Below are 19,149 nucleotides of genomic sequence, written 5' to 3' on the forward strand. Positions count from 1 at the left end.
AAATTTCATTTGTTTTCGTCAGATTTATTTTAAAAAAGTGGAAATCATTTCTCGGGAACAACTCGATATTTTTACGTAAAATTTATAGTATAATAGTTTCCAATAAATTATATTAATGACATACAAATTTGAAGAATAGGCAACCCATAGCTTTTTTTAATCAACGTTTGAAATGAAGGAACGAAAAACCCCGTTTACTGGATTTGTTCCCCTTAGGTACGGTTCAAAATATTCGTCTGCTTTCGTCTAAAGTATTTGTCTGTCAATGAATAGTGTTACGATCAACAATTGGTCAACTTCAACTCGACAATTTTTTCATCGCGCGTTAAGGTTTTAAAATAAAGCTCATTTAAAAAGTTTTTAAACTGATATCAAAGCAACAGATGTCAAAATTTGGCTCACGTATCGCTAAAATACAAGCTACTCGCACGTTAAGTTGATGAAATTATCCAATGTGGCCAAATACAGTGTCACCTGCAAAATGAAAGTGCTCGTACATGGAAATACTAACGATTACAAAAAAACTAAAATATTGATTGTTTTGCTGAACTTGATCATTTTAAATTTGGTACAACTAATCGGGTGTTGTTTTAACTAAACTGTCTTTTTTTATTTATCGTGCTGGCAGTTTAGCAATGACACCCAACAAAGACACGTACACCCTAAACGGAAAATGAAACGTTTCAATGAGGTGTCACTCGTGCAAATTAGCAGTGACACAATCCCAGCAAAGTTACCTATATGCATGAAAACAAAAAAAAATGTCTCCGTTGTTTTAACCAATTATTCAGTTATTTGAACTTAAGACGCTTATTGCAATACATATTTTTATTGCTAGTCTTTTCGGAGGAGAAGCTAATCGTTCACCGCTTGAACATCGAAATTAGAATGTGTGCGAGCCGAAGTCAAAGTTTGTTGTGGGTTCAATTTTACACTGAGGTAAAATATTTTTGATTCATAATAATACACTGCGAAAAATGCATATAGAATTTCGTAAGCTATGAACTAATGAACCAAGTAGAAGACAGTTCCATCAAAGATAAATAATAAAGACATGTACGTGCTTATAAATATTTTTAAAAAATGTGGTTCGTTCCCGGTACCTTCTGAAATGACCGCACTCACTACTTGGTGGCGCGCGAGATTAATTGCATTGTTATCATTTCAATCAAAGTGTGCCATAAAATCTCAATATGTACAAATGAGCTACCGAACCGAAAGGGTTCTCACGGTTTGACATTTGCATTATGAATGTATGATGGGAACTCAGCAGTGCAACCAATTTATCACCATTAGTGCCAGTTTCACGGAGGACCGTAGATATGCGCCAAAAAAAGATCGTGACTGTCATGTCTGGAAATTCGTTTGTGGTTCCATCACAAACGAATTTCCAGACATGACAGTCACGATCTTTTTTCGGCGCACATCTACGGTCCTCCGTGAAACTGGCACCAATGGTGATAAATTGGTTGCATTGCTGAGTTCCCATCATACATTCATAATGCAAATGTCAAACCGTGAGAACCCTTTCGATTCGGTAGCTCATTTGTATATATTGAGATTTTATGGCACACTTTGGTTGAAATGATAACAATGCAATTAATCTTGCGCTCCACCAAGCGGTGAGTGCTGTCATTTCAGAAGGTACCGGGAACGAACCACATTTTTTTAAAATATTTATAAGCACGTATATGTCTTTATTATTTATCTGTGGTTCCATTACGTGATATAGAGTTTCATGAACGATTTTATGTCTTTCTCAACTGTTCTCTTGGCATTGCAGTGTTATTTATTTCATATATGTATTCAATAATTGGCACGATGCGGCTTGACAAAATTCACTGGATTATTTCGACATACTCACACTAGCATTAACTTTTCAACTGATTGGACTATACAGATATATTATTTCGTTAGCTAACGAATAATATTTCCTTAGTGTAGCATACAGGGCTGAAAAAATAATGTTCAAAACCTCATCAAATCGAGATCACTGCCGAAGAAGATCGCTTGTGATCTTTCCCAATGAAGATCACTTCTGATCAGTGATCAGTGATCTTTAAATCACATTGATCAAAATGTTCGATTTCGCAACCGTTGTTTCATTCGCAATAAAATAAAACGATTTTAGCATGAATTTAATTTATGGAAGTAACAGGAGCACATGGTTTGAGCACACAGCAGGCGATGCGTTTGAAAGGCGTGTTTGAATTGCCCTAGCAAAACTTGCACATTTCCCGGGTAGATGTGAATAGTTAACGAAAATCAAAATAATAACAAAAATTATCATCATATCTTGTCTTGAGGTTCCTGTACTGTCATAGCAATACTTCATATTTTCTTGATATTTAATCGAAGGAATCTTCTTGATAGATTAGACAAAATCTATTTAGCATCAAGATTTGTTATTATATCTTATTTCGTTATTAATGAGGCATACCAATTTCATTAAGTACAATTGATCCAGTGGTTCCTTTTTCAAATGGAATACAATTGAATATACTGCATCAGAATAAGATAAGAGAAATTCTTATGATATACTATTCTCAAAGCTTTAAATTTAAATCACTGAAAAATTCATCTTCTATAAATGTTTTGCTCTTGCTTTGAAGTTACAGTGGTAGAATTTTGTATTGTTGCTATTTTCTCATGCAGACTTTGCAATGATTATTGATATTTTAACTCTTATTTCAAACTAAATAATGTCACAACAGAAATGATTTCCTGCATCATTCATTTCCGAATTTACAAGAGAAGCTTTTACATCAACAAATACACGTTTCCCTATAGAATGTAAACGTTTATTGTGGAGATTTTTTCAGGAAATGGGGCAAAGCAGTAATATAATTAGGTATTTAAAAAATGCTCTCATTGAAAATATTGGACGTCACATTTTAACAACCCTCCCCCCGTCCCCCTGTCACCAAACTCGTTTTGTGAAACACCCCCCTCCCCCTTGCGGCGTGACATCTTTTATGGACAGCCCCTTACACCTTTATCACTAAACTCACAGATGATATAGAAATGAAACAAAAGATTATAATTTCCTGGAGGGAATTCATCAGCAAAATTTCCACATGGCATTGAAAAAGTTCTCCTCTACTTGCAGAATGGCTCACTGGAAGAGCATTTTTGATTCTGTTTTTTAAGAATATTGCTGATAATTCTAATGCTACAGATGCACTTTCTAGAAAATACAAATACTATCACTTTACTTTAGTAGTAATATTTAAGCGTTAAGCGTTTTTAATTACATTGACATGAACAGTCCGAAAATACACTCGCAGGTGAAATTAAAACATTTATACTGTAGGAATATCTATTCAATACATGGAAAACTTGCTTTAAAATTCTTCTGTATACTTTCATTTACATGAAACGGCCACTACATAACTGACATAAATGACGTTCATTTGTCATTGAAAATTTACAATATGGAACGTTTCAGGTGAAATGAAGAGGTTTTTTGTTCTGCGTTTTGCTGTCTTCGTTCTCCGCCAAGTGACAGCATTTGAATACAGTAATTTCGTTCAACTGAATGGTTATGACAAAATGTTAGTTAAGTCAACAAAATTTTAGTTGAAACAACCAGGGCGTGGAGCAACGATTGCAACATTGTTATTTTGTGATCTGCGTGGTTCTCCGTGTAGAACGTTTATCGACAGCACTGGATCGAACTGTTTGACCAGCTGTTTCAAACGAACCACCAATCTCTACGGCCGAGATGTCGCTAGCGAACTGTGTTGTCGTCTACTGTCGTGACGAAAAGTCGACCAGATTACGATCACGGAAGCTGTTCTGACGGTGTTTGATTGCGTGGTACCGCGAGATGACATCCACGTAAAGACAGACTTTCAACTATTTTCTGGAGGTTGGAATGTGGTAAAAATTGTCTCATGTATTAAGCAGTCGAAAAGTTCACTAAGAAACGAAATAATTAAATGAATTAAAATTAAGTTTGATCTGAAAATGTATGTGTTGGAAATTCATCAGTGTTCTTTTCTCAATCAACACTATTGTTCCATTCTGTTTTGGTGGGATTTAGCATCTTGCCATGGAGGAAAAAAACACCATGGAGCGGGGTGTGGTGGCCAAGGGCCAGAGATCTGCCTAATAAAGGGTTTTTTTTAGATGCGTCACATCACGTGACAATTAGAATGGCACGGTTACGGGGTCCATTCACCGGTACGCTGGCTCCATCTTTATTTTCAAAGAAATAAGGATCTATGATGCCACCAACGTGAATTCCGCACCGAATAGTGCACTTTTCTGGGTGTAATGGTGTTTCGAGAATTTCGTGAGGATAGAAAAATGGCAATTTTTTTCGCAGACAAATTCATTGAGGCGAACATGCGCTTCGTGAGTGAGCACAATCTTTCGGTAAAAAGTGGATATTCTTATAATTTATCCAATGCCCACCGAGCGAGTGTTCGACGCTATGGTCAAGCGGCTTCAATTCTCGAACCAACTAGATCTTGTCCAAGTTCAAGACCAAGTTTTTTTTACGCAAAATTTTCCGTATGATCGACGAGCAGAGGTTTAATTGTGATACGCTTCGGCGAATCGAAAAATTCGGATTTTCCGAAACTTTCTAATTGACGGTAGCTTCATTACGCACAGTTTATCATCCAAAAATCAGAAGTGAATTTGGCAGTTAGATGACCAGAATATCAGTTATCTCTATTTGAAGATGTGGCACATAAAAAACACTTTTTAGAAAAAAAATTGGACCATCGTCTAGCAGCAACTCAAGAAGGTACGAAGGACAACTGTCCACCAAAGGCAGTTTAAGCCAAACTGGCGTTCTGTGGGGAGAAAAGTGGCCAAGGAAGTTGTGCCAAACTTGGTAGAAGGAGAAGGAATGTCCAGAGAGTGAATATTGCTTCGTTTTTGGTATGAATTAAACTTGAAAAAGAAACAATATTTATCATTTATTCTAAGTTTGTGTGAAGATATCACTGTCAACTAAAAACAGGCCATGAAAAAAGAAAAAAAATGGCATAAAAATTTGTCAAAAAATATTACCTAAGGGGAGGACTCGAACCTTCTCCCTACAAAATTTTGAAACAATATCAGCCAACAGGCAGTGATATAGTATGAACTTCATCCGGTGCGTCATGCACATGTTCATCACTATTTAATTGGGTTGCTTTCTAGAACGAGTTCACTAGATATGGGAAATGAACCGTTCAGAACTTGATGGCTCTACGGAAAGAACTAGTTCTCCTGGACCGTTCATTCATTCTTCAGAAATTTTGATGGTTCTGCAAGAATTGAATTTGAATTTGAATTTTTGGGGGGAGTGGTACGTAGGGTCTGAATGATAAAAAAAATCATCATTTTTGAGAATTTTTTTCAGAATTATCGGGTAACAAAATAAATTCAAATGTTTTGCATGGTTAAAAGCATCTTTCGAACAGCATTTTGTAATTTTTTCGTGGAAAAATATTGAGAAATAAGTAGATGAAGAGGAATTTTTGAGAACGCTTCTTGAAAATCATGATTTGCGGTGTCCAGTGTATCTCAGCGCAGGCTAATCAGAAGTGAACAAATCAAAGTAGCATAGTTAAAGTAGAAGTTTTTCTGTACCCCAACGTTTCTGCTTGATTTAAAAAAATTTTTTTTTGAATTTTTGGTGGTTGTTCAAAGTGAAAACTATGATTTTTCAGGAAAAAATCCGCCAAGATTTCTGTAAAACCTCCCCGAAGTAACAAACAACGAAAAGGAAAACGTTGGGGTCTGGTTTTTTATATATAGAAAGTGTGTGCAAAATTTGAACAAATTGGTTCAGTAGTTTTTGAATGACGTTGGACACGGACTTTCAAAACCTGCGTACGCGAAAAATACGTTTAAAGTTTTTTGTCTAAAAAGTCTAACGAAACAATTTATTACTCTAGGGAGCCCGTAGGGTCTAACATTTTCAAAAAATCATATTTTTTTCCTTTTATATTCTTTTATAATGAAACATTTCAAGAATGTTTTGGTAAGTTTTTAAGTCAATCGAAGCAGAAATCTTGGGCCTGTGTGCCGAGCTCTTACTTCTTCGCAGTATGAGATCGGCAAAGATAAAGGCCCATAACTTGCTGAGTTTTGTTCCGATTGGCTTGAAAATTTCACAGAATATTCTTGAAATGTTTTACTATAAGAAAATACAAAGAAAATAATAAATGATTTTTCAAAAGTTTTAGACCCTACCCGCCCCTTAAGGCACACTGCGTTAGCTCTAAGATCCCGAGGACATATATAGTTATACACTTTGTTATAGAATTCAACCACTTTGATTCCTTTTTTAAAAGATTAGACAACTATCGTTCTTCAAGAAAGAACTGTTGTTCCAGAAGAACTAGTTCTTTTGAATCGTTCGCGAACGAATTGCCCATCCCTAGTGTTCACACATAAATCTGAATAGCTTAGTTGGTAGAACATCTCTACGGCAAGAAGAAGGCTGTCGGTTCAAGTTCTTCTTCTGGGTGCTATTTTTCCCAATTTTTCGTTGTTTTACAGGAAGTCGAATCTAACAGAAAATTAGGAATTTGTTTTGAGATCTTAAGACCTTTGCCAGATAGATACACCAAAGCAAATACGTTGATGTTTAGTAAATTATAAAGTCAACATGTTTTCTTGGAAATTCCGTTCGGAGGATCTAGAATAATTCAGGAAAATTGAATCAATAGAGTATACTTGAGCGCGCGGGAAATAAATTTATCCGTTATATTTCAGAAGAACGATTGTAAACAAACTTACGGAAGTCACTTTTAACCGTTCATATTTTTACTCTATCTCAACGATCTGAATTGTTCATATCATCAAATCCACAGCTGATACTAAATTCTTACAAGAGCAATTGAATAATTTGACTAATTGGTGTAATATCAACAGAATAGTTGTGAACGCCTCCGAATGCTCCGTCGCAAACAGTCCGATGTCAAGTTCAACTGCAATATTTCGCTAATTGTTCTCAAACGCATGGCGTCTACGAAGGACCTTGGTGTCTTTCTTGATTCTAAGTTAAGTTTTACTGAGGTTATTCTGGTTACTGTCTAACTAGTTTTAGTTACTGTAGAATCATTAGTGTTAAGGAAAAATTAAGAAAAATCTGTCGATGAAAACAAGAGCAGGTTTTATGTCTGTTGGAGCGCAAGCTTGACAGAAACAATGTCCAGTGGACTTTCCCTGCTGAGTGGCCAAATTTTCTAAACACCATTAAATCGAACTTAACTAAATCATTTCAATCTGGCTTTGAAGGTCAGAATATCCTGGGTTGGAGGTTCAATGCATAGGTCTTACAAGCCAGTTGTCGTAAGTTCAAGCCCCGACCTGGAAAAATTCTTAGCTTCAGTAAGATCGTAGCATCAGCCATGCAATGATTCCGTACACTATGAATCGGTTTCGAAGTTTGTTGGGAAATAAGATCAAATTTCACAAAAGGAATCAAATACCAAGGCTTTGCTTCAGGTCAGAATATGAGACTAAACACAGGTCCGTAATTTTTCATCTCGACAACGCTCGGTCACATGCTATGGCTCTGGACAAAACTTTTCCCGCTTTATCGGAAGTAGACTTGGTGGAATACGTTCTTAACGAAAAATGCTTCTCTTTAGTAAAGGAAATCTAAAATCGAATTGGTTCCTTCTTGTGCACAGCACAAGACGAAAATAGTTTTTGGTCTGAAATTCTAGTAGTTAAAGAATTCCAGATTTAGAAGTTGAATGCAAAAAAGATACCATTCGAATTTGTTCGTCGCTATTGGCTCCATTGCTCTGTTTGTTTGCAAGAATTGAATTGACAACAATGTTTTAAAGAGGATGTTTGAAACCAAATTTTGAGAGTGTATGCATTGTTTTATTCTAGCACTAGTTCCAAAGATAAACTTAAGATAGAGTGGTCTGCGATATATCATGTATTATTCCACTGTCAGTTTTAGTGTTTTGAAGCAAAACAACAAGCATCTGTTCGCTTCATGCGTCGTAACTATGACAATACTAGTTTATGTTAAAAAAAATCAAGTTACAGTATGATCGATATTGAACAATTTTGATCCTTAAAATAAGAAAGTAAAAATTACACTGCTTATAATTTATTTAGTTTGCTATTGTCTCATTCCATGAAGCATTAAAGTCAATTGAAGCAAGAAATCACCATGTGCTGAATGTAAACATATGTTTGTTTTTAACGGTTTTTTTAATTTTTAGTTGGTTTGACGGAAAGCCGCCATAATTAAGTTCAGTTTTGCAATGACTGAGCGGAAACATATATTGGAGAAGCCAAATGAATGATAAACTAACAGAAAAAATGATTATTTGGAAAAAGATACGCTCAGACACAGGACTCGAATCTGCGTTCTTATGCATTCCGTGCATACGCGCTACCAATTGGCCACTCTGAATCTTGTTTTAGTCACTCTAAAACGCCAGTCAGACACAGTAGAACGTACATCGAACATGGTCTACATCCTGGCCGTCTCATCCGACCGATACCTTACATCCAAACATCTTCTCTGTCCATCAAACACTAGTCTTCTCACTTTATACCTATTTCTCTGATCAAGAATTGAGTAGGAGAGTGTATTTATAATCGCTTGTCTCGCTTGTATGTTTGTCTCTTTTCCAGTTTTCATTGTTTCCATGGTATTTTGCCGGAGTTAGTCAACGTTTGTTAACTAGGGTCGATAGTAGTCTACTGTTCACGATTACTGACCCAATGGATCGTATGGGACATTGTAATCTTGAGTTTAGCTTTGTTAGCTGTTTTTTTTTGGTGAGTTGCGATGCAATTAAAAAAAACCAATGGTATGATCAAGTTGTCAGTGCGTGGTTTTATAAAAACTTGAAGAACAATTTATTATAATACTTGTCAAAAACATGCAGTAATTGCTGAATCAACTACAAAACCCTTATAAGTTGTATTTGAAACCAGAAAACTTTCGAATTATTATCTTTGAGCTGGTTATAATTTTAACCGGATCAGATTATATTTTCCTTGTAACTTCGAAAAGTGATGAGTGTGACCTAATGTAGCATTATTTGATAGTTTTGATTTGAAGTTCATGAGTATGTAGAGATTATTTTTATTAAAACAAATTTGTTTGTCGACTTGGCGTAGATAAACAATTGTGGGCATTAGTTAATCCATGGCCGAAACTTTCAATTAACTCTTAGTCTAAATCCATACATGAAATAATTAATCAAAGTATAAACAGACCCCTAGCAACCCACACTAATAAACATAAACAACATTCGTTATTTTACATGCTTCCAATGCAGAGCTTCAACCTGCTCGACTGAGAAACCAAATCCTGTCGATTCACTGAACTTATCATCGACTGATAAAAAGGCTGTACGAAAGATGAAAGGGAAAGCTTGCAATTTACTTATTTTATCTAGTCTGTTTTTCTGCGAGGCAGTAGAAAGTGAATTGGTCCGGTTTTGTTTTTTTTTCATTCATGCCAGCGCTCACTATTCGGCATTCCCGTGATGGTCGTGATGGTCGGTGTGTTGTTGGTTGGTGGTCGGTGTAATGAACCAAAACACGCTGCTACTCTTCTCCGTCTCGGCCTCGGTAATGTTACAGGAAATGGGATGCATTAAAACGCGTAAGAATTCATAACGATCGGTTCCGGCGGTACAATGTTATTGATTGTACTTTTGTAGAAATCAAAACTCTAATGACAGTGTCGAACGGCTATCATTATCCAGCACGAATTAAGGTAGATTATAGCGATCTCTTAATGGTCACTGCTTGATTTGTCTATCTGCGGAATTGAGCTCGATCGAATGCGCGGTAGCGTCGTACGGTTTGGTGTGCGAAAGGTAACGAAAAATAGATAAGTAAAGATTGAACTGGAACTGAACTGGTGGCATAGACAAACTGATATAAAATATTTTTCGGGTTCAACGGATTTGTGGAAAAATTTCCGTAATTCACTAAAATTACTTTCTTTATGTGAAAATACTCTCGAATTTTAATGCTGTGCAAAGTTTCATTTACCTAATATCTGGAGAAACAACTGATCGCCAAGATAGAGAAAAAGGTGAAAACCATACCGTTTAAAATCTAAGATGGCTAGGATTCCGGCCAACTACCACAAGGTCGTCCGGTAGAGCGTCGAAGCATATTTGTGTTAATTTGATTGTTAGAAGCAGGCGAAAACATGTTCGAGCTGCAATCATCAAATTCTAAGACATTCGTGGCCGTTTCGTTCGTTCGTGTTGTATTTACTTCTTCCACGTTGCACGTACCGGTGTTGTACATATTGTCATTCTATATGGCGGTTTGAAAACTTTGACACTCATCGCCCTGTAACTGCGGATCGGATCCGGATGAAATTTCACAGTAGCCTTTGAGACAATGTGTGCTTTCATTTAAACCAAAATTGTCGAAAATCGGTTCAATCATCGCTGAGAAATCAGAGTGAGTTCCGTTTTTGTTGTTTTTCTCCATTACTTTCGGTGCTTCCGGAACAGGAAAAGGGGGGACCAGTAGTGCTGAATTACGTTTGTGTGCCCACAAACTAACAAGTTCTGCAAACTAGAGGAATTTATTGGACAGTTCTATGGGATTTGAACCTGTTTTTGACCATTGTTCGTGAAAAAATATTCATGACATTGGTAATTTTACACTTTTCACGTTTTAGTTCCGGAACCGGAAGTCGGATCCGGGAAAAATGTTAGAGAAATTTTTAGAAAACTATTAGGTACTACTTCTAGACCTTTCATATGAATCTTAGTTTGTGAAAATCGGTTAAGCCGTTACCCTGTAACTTCGGAACTGGAAGTCGGATCTAAATGAAATTCAATACCAGGCTATGGGACCATGATACCTTTTATTTGAATCTAAGTTTGCGAAACTCGGTTCCGCTATTTCCGGTACTTCTGGAACCGGGAGCTACGAACCGTTATAGCCAAATTCGTTTGACCAGCAACTAAAACTTACTTCAATTTGAAACAGTTTTGGGACAAATTTACAATAATTTTTCCGTATTTTGAATGACAGTATGAGATTTTAAACACACTTCATCCTGTAATTCCGGAACCTGAAGTCAAATCTGAAAGAAATTAAACAGGCATTTATGAGACCGTAAGACCTTTCATTTGAGCCGAAGTTTGTGAAATTCGGTTCAGTCGTCTCTAGGAAAGTGAAATGAGTTCCACAGTACAGTCTCTGGCATTACCCTCCCGCCTTTTTTCGCTCGGCACGTCAGCAAGGACTTGGCACCTCGGTGCTAATTATAAGTGTTCTGCAAGTAGCAAAAACTATACGTCTGCCTAGCGGTTTATGTTGAACTGCAGGTGACATAACAGTTCAACATAAACTGTTGTGCACTGACGTTTAAGACGAAACGTGAAGTCATCCAAGGACTTCGGTGAATCGCGAGTATGGAGCGTAAGGATTAAGTTTTTTAATGCACTTAAGTTTTTCAATGCACATCCAAAAACTTTGTTTATTTGTTTATTTGGAGCAGGGAAAAGCCCGGTGGAGTTAGTTTCTGTCAAACTTGCTCTCCAACAGGCAACTAAAACTAATTGGATAGTAACCCTAGGAACAATTACTTGATAACGTTTCGTGATAGATTAAAGTCGAATGAATTGGAACAGTGGTTGAATATTCGGCACATGCTGGCAAAAGGCTCGTTATACCCATAATTAGTTCTAGCATAGGGGGTCCTAAGAAAAGAATAGTTTCTAAGATTACGGCGATGGATATCTATTTGTAAAAGCTGTAAGAGCTCGAAGCAGTCTATTCTTGATTGGAGGATATCAGCCACAAAAGTAGCCTTGCTGACGTCGCGATGGACAGATAACAAATCGAGGTCAATCAGTTTGCATCTAGCATGGTAACTTGGGAGGTTCCAAGGGTTCAATCGAACAAATTTCCGTTGAATTTCTTCAATGCGTTGGATATCGTTTTGGAAGTACGGTGACCAGACAACCGAGGCGTATTCGAGCGTAGAGCGAACTAAGGCACAATATAAGCATTACGCAAGTACCGCGAAAAATGAAGCATTACGCAAGTACCGCGAAAAATGAATCCTAGCAGCTTGGAGGATTTGGAGATAGTAAACTCAATGTGTTCCTTGAAATTTAACTTAGAGTCCAGGACGACACCAAGGTCCTTCACAGACGATATACGTTCCAGAATAATTTGTGAAATATTATAGTCGAAACTGGCTATAGACTGTTTGCGACTAAAAGAAATGACGGAGCATTTGGAGGCGTTCAAAACCATTCTGTTGATATTACACCAGTTAGTCAAATTATTCAACTGCTCTTGTAGGAACTCTGCGTCAGCTGTGGATTTGATGACATGAAATAATTTGAAGTCATCGGCGAACGATAGTTTCATGCACTTGATCGAAAAATTCAGATCGTTGAGATAAAGTAAAAATATAAACGGTCCAAGGTGACTTCCTTAAGGAACTCTAGAGGTAACGGCGAATGGTAAGGTTGTACAGTCTCCTATTTTCACTATCATTTCGCGACCAGTAAGATATGAGTGAAGCCAATTCAGAAATGACCCGTTAAATCCTAGTCTATTTAACTTTGAGATTGTTTTTTGATGATTAATCTTGTCGAACGCAGCGGAGAAATCGGTGTAGATAGAATCTACCTGTAGTCGTGATTGTAACGAACGTATGATAAAGGAAGTATAGGATACTAGATTTGTAGACGTCGAACGATTCGGCATGAAACCATGTTGAGTCTCAGATATGTAGTTAGAGCAATTATGTGTTATAAAATCCAGAGCTATAATTTCAAACAGCTTAGATACGGCGCACAAAGCTGATATTCCGCGGTAGTTGGATACTGTACACTTCTTTCCTTATTTATAAACAGGAAACACATAGGATTTCTTCCATATTTCAGGAAAAGTTCCTGAACGTAAGGAGCAGTTGAATATAATGGATAGTGGAACTAATAGGCTGCCTGAGCAGTTTATTATTACTTGAACTGCAGGCAGTTTTTGGATGTGATATCACAAGTATGAAGTGAGGACAAAAAGTTCATTAACGCAGTTCCTTGTGCTGGTAGATCTTAAGGCTTGAACTCCAGGTAGTTTTTCGATGACCTAGATTATTCACGATAACGCTAGTAGATCTCAAGGCATATACTCCAAGTAGTTTTTGGATGAACAAGCACTACCTCTAAACTCATCACAATGATCCAATTATTTGATTGTGATACCACGAGTATGGACCACAACAAGAATTCATTAATGTTATTGGTTTCGTTGGTAGACCTTAAGACCTATATTCCAAGGAGGTGCTAGATGGACAAGAACTTCCACAGATATTATCACAGTATGGCCATTTGTTGAATAAAGTACTACGAGAACATACCGCACTCAAAAGTTATGCAAAAGTCAGCAGTCACGCGTTCATATATTGATTCTTTTTTCCAGAGAATTTTTGGATGCCTCCGATCTTAACTAGATTCTATGAAACCAGCCAATTCCGTAATGTACGTTTCATAAAATTCAATTCCCTGAAGTATGTTGGATTGTTTTGTATACGTATGAATAACAATTTCCTTCATTATGCAAAAACTTTTTCTTAAATTCGCGTAAATTGAGGTTTTAGTGCAATCAATATTGTCATTCATCCACCTAGAAGCGAGTTGAAAAAGGCGGGAGGGTAATGTCAAAAACATAGCCGGATAACGTGAATACGATTAAAACTGACTTGCTTTTTCCACACATCCGAATATCGATAATCGCATGTAAAGACTGTCCCAGAAAGTATGGACGCAACCAAAAACCGCTGCCATTTCGCAATAGTTCAGAATCTGTCAATTTTTATGGCTGCGTCCTGTTGTTTACACTCTTCTCTAACCACTTGTGCAGTTGTTTATTCGTTTTCATTAGTTTGTTTCGAAATACGTGGACTTTAGCAGAACAACGTCGAAAAATTGTGTACAAATGGTGCACAGAACGCGGACTGTCACTGAGAAAGATAGCAAAAATGGAAGGAGTAAGTGAAAAAGTCGTGCGAAATGCAATCAGGAAGTTCGGTGAGGATAACACCTTTGAGGATAAACCGAAAACGGTCCGAAAAAAAAGTCCTGCTAACCCTCAGTTGCATAAACGTATACTGAAGGCGTTCGAGCAAAAGAAGAAGGTTTCAGTTCGGGATGTGGCCAAAAAAGTGGGCACTTCGAAGTCAAATGTTCTTCGTGCTAAAGAACGTTTGAATCTTCGAACCTATAAGAAGCAGAAACAACCAAAACGTAGTCCGAAACAAGAAGCATCGATCAGGCCGAGGGTTCGAAAGCTGTACAATACGACTCTTGCTGGAAATTTGAACTGCATAATCATCGACGACGAAACCTACGTGAAACTCGATTACAAATCCTTGCCGGGACCACAATATTATACGGTGCGAGAAGGGCAAGTGTTAATCCAGTCCGAGACATAGATTGAAGTCGAAAAATTCGGTAAGAAAACTATGGTCTAGCAAGCAATTTGTAGCTGCGGTAAGATTTCGAAACCCTTCATCACCACTGCTTCAATGAACAGCGAAATATACATCAAGGAATGTTTACAAAAACGACTTCTACCCATGATTCGAGGCCACAAGGATCCTGTTGTTTTCTGGCCAGATCTTGCTTCTTGCCACTACTCGAAATCAACGGTAGAATGGTATACTACCAAAAATGTCACTTTCGTCCCAAAAGACATAAATCCACCAAATTGCCCACAACTTCGACCAATTGAGGAATTTTGGGCATTAACGAAGGCACATCTTAGGAAACATGTCTCGGCAGCCGAAACCATTCAACAGTTCGAAAAAGATTGGAAAAAAGTGTCGAAACTAGTCGCCAAGAAGTCTGTACGGAATTTAATGAGGAACGTTCGCAAGAAGGTTCGCCAGCTAATCTACAATGGCTAAGTAGCAAATGTTGAGAATAATATTCTGTTGTTGTAGTCTAATATTATCAGTATATCGAACAAAATTTAAAAATCTAACTCTTGTGAATTATTTACAGCGAAATCAAAATGCGTCCATACCATCTGAAACAGTCTTTATGAATAACAATTTCCTTCATTATGCAAAAACTTTTTTTTTAAATTCGCATAAATTAAATTCGCGTAAATTGAGGTTTTAGTGCAATTGTTATTGTTATTCATCGAGTTTAAAAAAGCGGGAGGGTAATGTCAAAGACATAGCTGGATAACGTGAATACGATTAAAACTGATTTGCTTTTTCCACACATCCGAATATTGATAATCGCATGTACTGATTGATTGTGTGAATTTGGAAAACTTTCAATACTTTACTTGCATAATTGTAGCGGTACATTTATAAGGTGGAACGCACCACGAGAGCAGAAAATTACAGAATTTACAACACCGATTAAATCAAAAATGCAATGTTCAAATTAATTCATAAATTAAAAAATCCGCAACAAATTGTTTTTAGCCTTGGTTTTCTAAATCTAAATTACGAATAAATATGACATAAATTTCAATTCAAATTATATAGTGAACCACAAATATTGCAAATATCCAATCATCTTCGATTTTACGAATTCTCACGAAATATTGGTCGCCAAGCGTGAACAAAAAGTGATGACATTTGAACTGCTCTGCACTGACGAGTCTAAGACGAAACGTAAAGATAGTGAAATTGGTTATGTGTCCTAGCACAAAATAAGGTTAACCTCTAAATGTCCATCTGAATCGACCAGTATTAGTCGAAACTTGTTTTCGTTCGGCACGTCAGGAGAGACTTAGCACTTCGGTGCTTATTACAAGTGTGTTGCAAATAGCAATAACTTTACGTCTGCTTAGTGGCTCAAATTGGACTGTTTAAGTTCGCAGTAAGCAGCACTGATGAGTCTAAGACGAAACGTAAAGATGATCAATTATTAGTTTGGTCAAAAATGTACTGACTAAATTGTCCGTCTTTAAACAACTTGCATAAATGTGTCTCCCTCATATTAGTCAATTAAAATACTCATGGTTTATAACTTCACAAAGTTAGTGTTTATTTTACTATCGACCAAAACATGTCGTGAACTCACTGAACTCAAACACTGGAAATATTCTGTACTTCTATGGGTTGGTTTTGCACGATACGCTTTGTGCGATGATTCGTTCAATTCATGCGTTTGAAAAATTTACCCGTCCTATTTTGGCACTGAATTTCACCTCAACGCTCGTTCATATCAAACATTTTAGAAAACTTCAATTTTGAGTTATTTCATACTACTGAAATGTTTTTCATGAATTGCTGACCGTAATTTTGATGATATGGAGAAAAAATAGGGTTGCTGCGTTGAATACAACAAGAGCTATTCAGGAATCAATTCTACTCATTCTTGTACAGGTTGAAATTTGAAAAGGCGCCTCATATGTTAGTAAAGTAAGTTGTATTCACAACAAAAAAAATATTTAGCACACATTACTCTATCTCGGATTCATGTCTTCAGAAAAGTTGTAGAACATAATAAAACAAGAAAACATGCCGAAGATATGAACTCTTTAAATTGCATTGGTGTTGAGATATGAAAAACATAATTTATTGAAGACTCCTGAAATTTCATTTTTTTTAATGATTTTTTAGAATTTTAAGTATCAAAATACATATTTTTGTTAAAGGTAGCATATTTTTATGTTTACAAACTAAAACGGATTTTGGACATTTATTTAAATAGTACTGCATATTCATGCGATGCCTCAGCATTGTCCACTGAATCTTTCAATGTTCTTCCTCATTGAAACTCTATAGGAAGATGTGTTACGCCTATTTGTCTGTGCAACAGGTTTAAATTTTGATTAGAAGTAAATTGCCTACGATACTGCGAACGATTGCACGCGTGCCGGCTTCGACTGATTATACTTTTTTTTGTATAAACGGTGACCGGAGCGGCGAAGGGGTAGTTGCTACATTTTAAAGGTAGGCTGAAGAATTGTTTCGTACAGTGAATCACCGATTGCACCTATATACTTTCACTGGTGAAGTGATGGCGAGCGTACGCATCCAAGCCGTGGTAGACGGTTTGGGATCAGCGCACACGGCTTGCCACAGCAAGAAATGGTTACTTGATGGCTACGGTTGTGGAAAACGGTTGCCGGGGAAACTATTCGATCGTGTTCACTAGATCAATGCGATGGTACCGAATTGATACCGAACAATTGGTTGGTGTGGTATTGCATAAGGGTTGAACGATATTACCACACCAACATGCATAAGGGTTGAACGAACGTTTGCCAGGGAAGTCAGTTGTGACATTTTTTTTTTGGTCTCTCTTGGACCTTAGGTTTTGGTAAGGCATGCAGTCGAACTTTTCTAGTCCGAAATATGAGAGCTGGCGTTCAATTATTCTTACTATGGACTTACTATGGACAATTGATTTATGAGAGCAATAACTTATCCTAAAAAAGCGCCGACCTAGTCGTGTCTTGAAACTACATGCCAACACATTTTTCCAATTGAAAAATTGATACCAGATGATCTTACAACATGGCCTGTTTGTGTGTGTCTAACTTCGAACATCTCAACCGGCCAATTATTCAGCCATGCATGCGTTTTTCATACGAAAATGAATCGAATCATGCATGGGTAATCGCAGAAAGCTCATTCACTCGTTGACGGCTGTAATTGGAAAATTATGCTTAATCACAAACGCATGTACACACACACAAACATTCGCACCCGCCCCCATCGACGGCCGGCGTAAAATTTGAATGACCGCGACCCTCGCTGTCTGTCTGAGCCAAGATAGCGTTATTATGGCTAACCGAGCAGGGTCATTAATCCCATTCCTCCGGTTAAATTATCATATTACGAAACGACGTGTGATTGTTGCTGTCTGGCGGTGGTTCTGAATGGATGATCAACAGCAAACAAAAGTAAAAGTGATTTTTGATGGTTGCTCGCGTTCGTTTTGACTTTTAACCTACTTTCAACGACCACCCCACGGTCCGTGAGTGCACTTCAAAACATTTTATACTTTCGGTCGAAAAAAGCATAACTTCACACCGAACGGGGTGTGGAGGGTTCTGTTTTCATAGTTTTCTATCCTTTGTCGTTCACGTGTTCCAACTGGAAAGCAACTCTGCGATAAGAAGCTATTATGGCAAGCGTGGAGTGTCAATTTTCTTTCGCACAATTTATTTTCGCAGGGCGCACCTCCGCACATAGGCGTAGGATCTTGATCGCCAATCCAGCTGGTTGGTTGATAATTGCTCGGTTTGAAGTTGTGAAATGATGACTGCTCGGTGTCGTTACACAGTACCAGTAACACTTCTCTATTTAAGCCGGCCTCGTTGGCAGTCAACTCCTTCGTGGAGTGGCCCTACTAGCATACAAACGGCTTGTGTGATGTTGTGTGTAGTATTGACATTGTGGAGCAAAGTTCCCACACTTGAGCGGAACAACAACGGAGCCGGCCGATTGCATCGTTCGGTTGACTTCATTACGAAAGCACCACTTCCTTTTGCACTAAAAGAGTGGTTTATTGCAACAACAACAAAAAAAATGTACCAGAACACACTTGCTACTTGATTCAATTATCGGAGTACGCCTTCCATTGAACAACAGAACAATAGCAATGTAAGCGTAATTATTTTTCGTAAAGTGGTCGGCCGCTGGTTCCGGAAACTTCTAGAATGGTGAAACTCTTAAGAACAATGAAAAACCTTTTCAACCCTGCTTCCAGTTTGATTTTCATTCCATTCGGTAAAGTTTTGGATCGGAGCCCAAAACTAAACCAAACGGAAAACAAATTTTCTGCTTATGGAAAAGGTCTGCACATTGATGAAGAGTTTACGTGTTCCATCACGAGGATTGTAACAAAAAAATAGGCTATTTGTTACACTTTGCCGAAGGTTGTACTGTAATATAGAACTTTTACTAAAATTTACTACAGAGGAGTTAACAAAAATTTTGTAGAATAACCCTGTATAAAAGCGGTAAAAATCAACGTGTTTTGTAGGTTAAGTCACTTATTCCATCATATCTCCAGAAACAGAAGTCGCAGTCATTTCATCTTCGAACTTGAGCAATGGCCTACAAATAGCTTTCAAACGAGCCTACTCTTGTTAAAATCGGTTTAGCCCTCTCCGAGAAACTTGCGCGGTAAAAAAACAACAAGTTTTGTCGTTTACGTCACTTATACCATTATATCTCCGGAACCAGAAGTCACAGCT

At 37.4% G+C, this 19,149-nt stretch overlaps 2 protein-coding genes across 4 annotated transcripts in view; one reads left to right on the forward strand and one right to left on the reverse strand.

The window, feature by feature from the left end:
* Positions 1 to 19,149, forward strand: part of LOC131430442 (6-phosphofructo-2-kinase/fructose-2,6-bisphosphatase 1-like) — a 268,836-nt gene that overhangs the window by 80,395 nt on the left and 169,292 nt on the right. The gene's annotated exons all lie outside the window — the stretch shown is intronic.
* LOC131430443 (alpha-N-acetylgalactosaminidase) overlaps positions 1 to 19,149 on the reverse strand; it is a 184,069-nt gene that overhangs the window by 58,854 nt on the left and 106,066 nt on the right. The gene's annotated exons all lie outside the window — the stretch shown is intronic.

This window comes from Malaya genurostris, chromosome 2 (genome assembly GCF_030247185.1).
Source record: "Malaya genurostris strain Urasoe2022 chromosome 2, Malgen_1.1, whole genome shotgun sequence".
NCBI classification, from domain to species: Eukaryota; Metazoa; Arthropoda; class Insecta; order Diptera; family Culicidae; genus Malaya; species Malaya genurostris.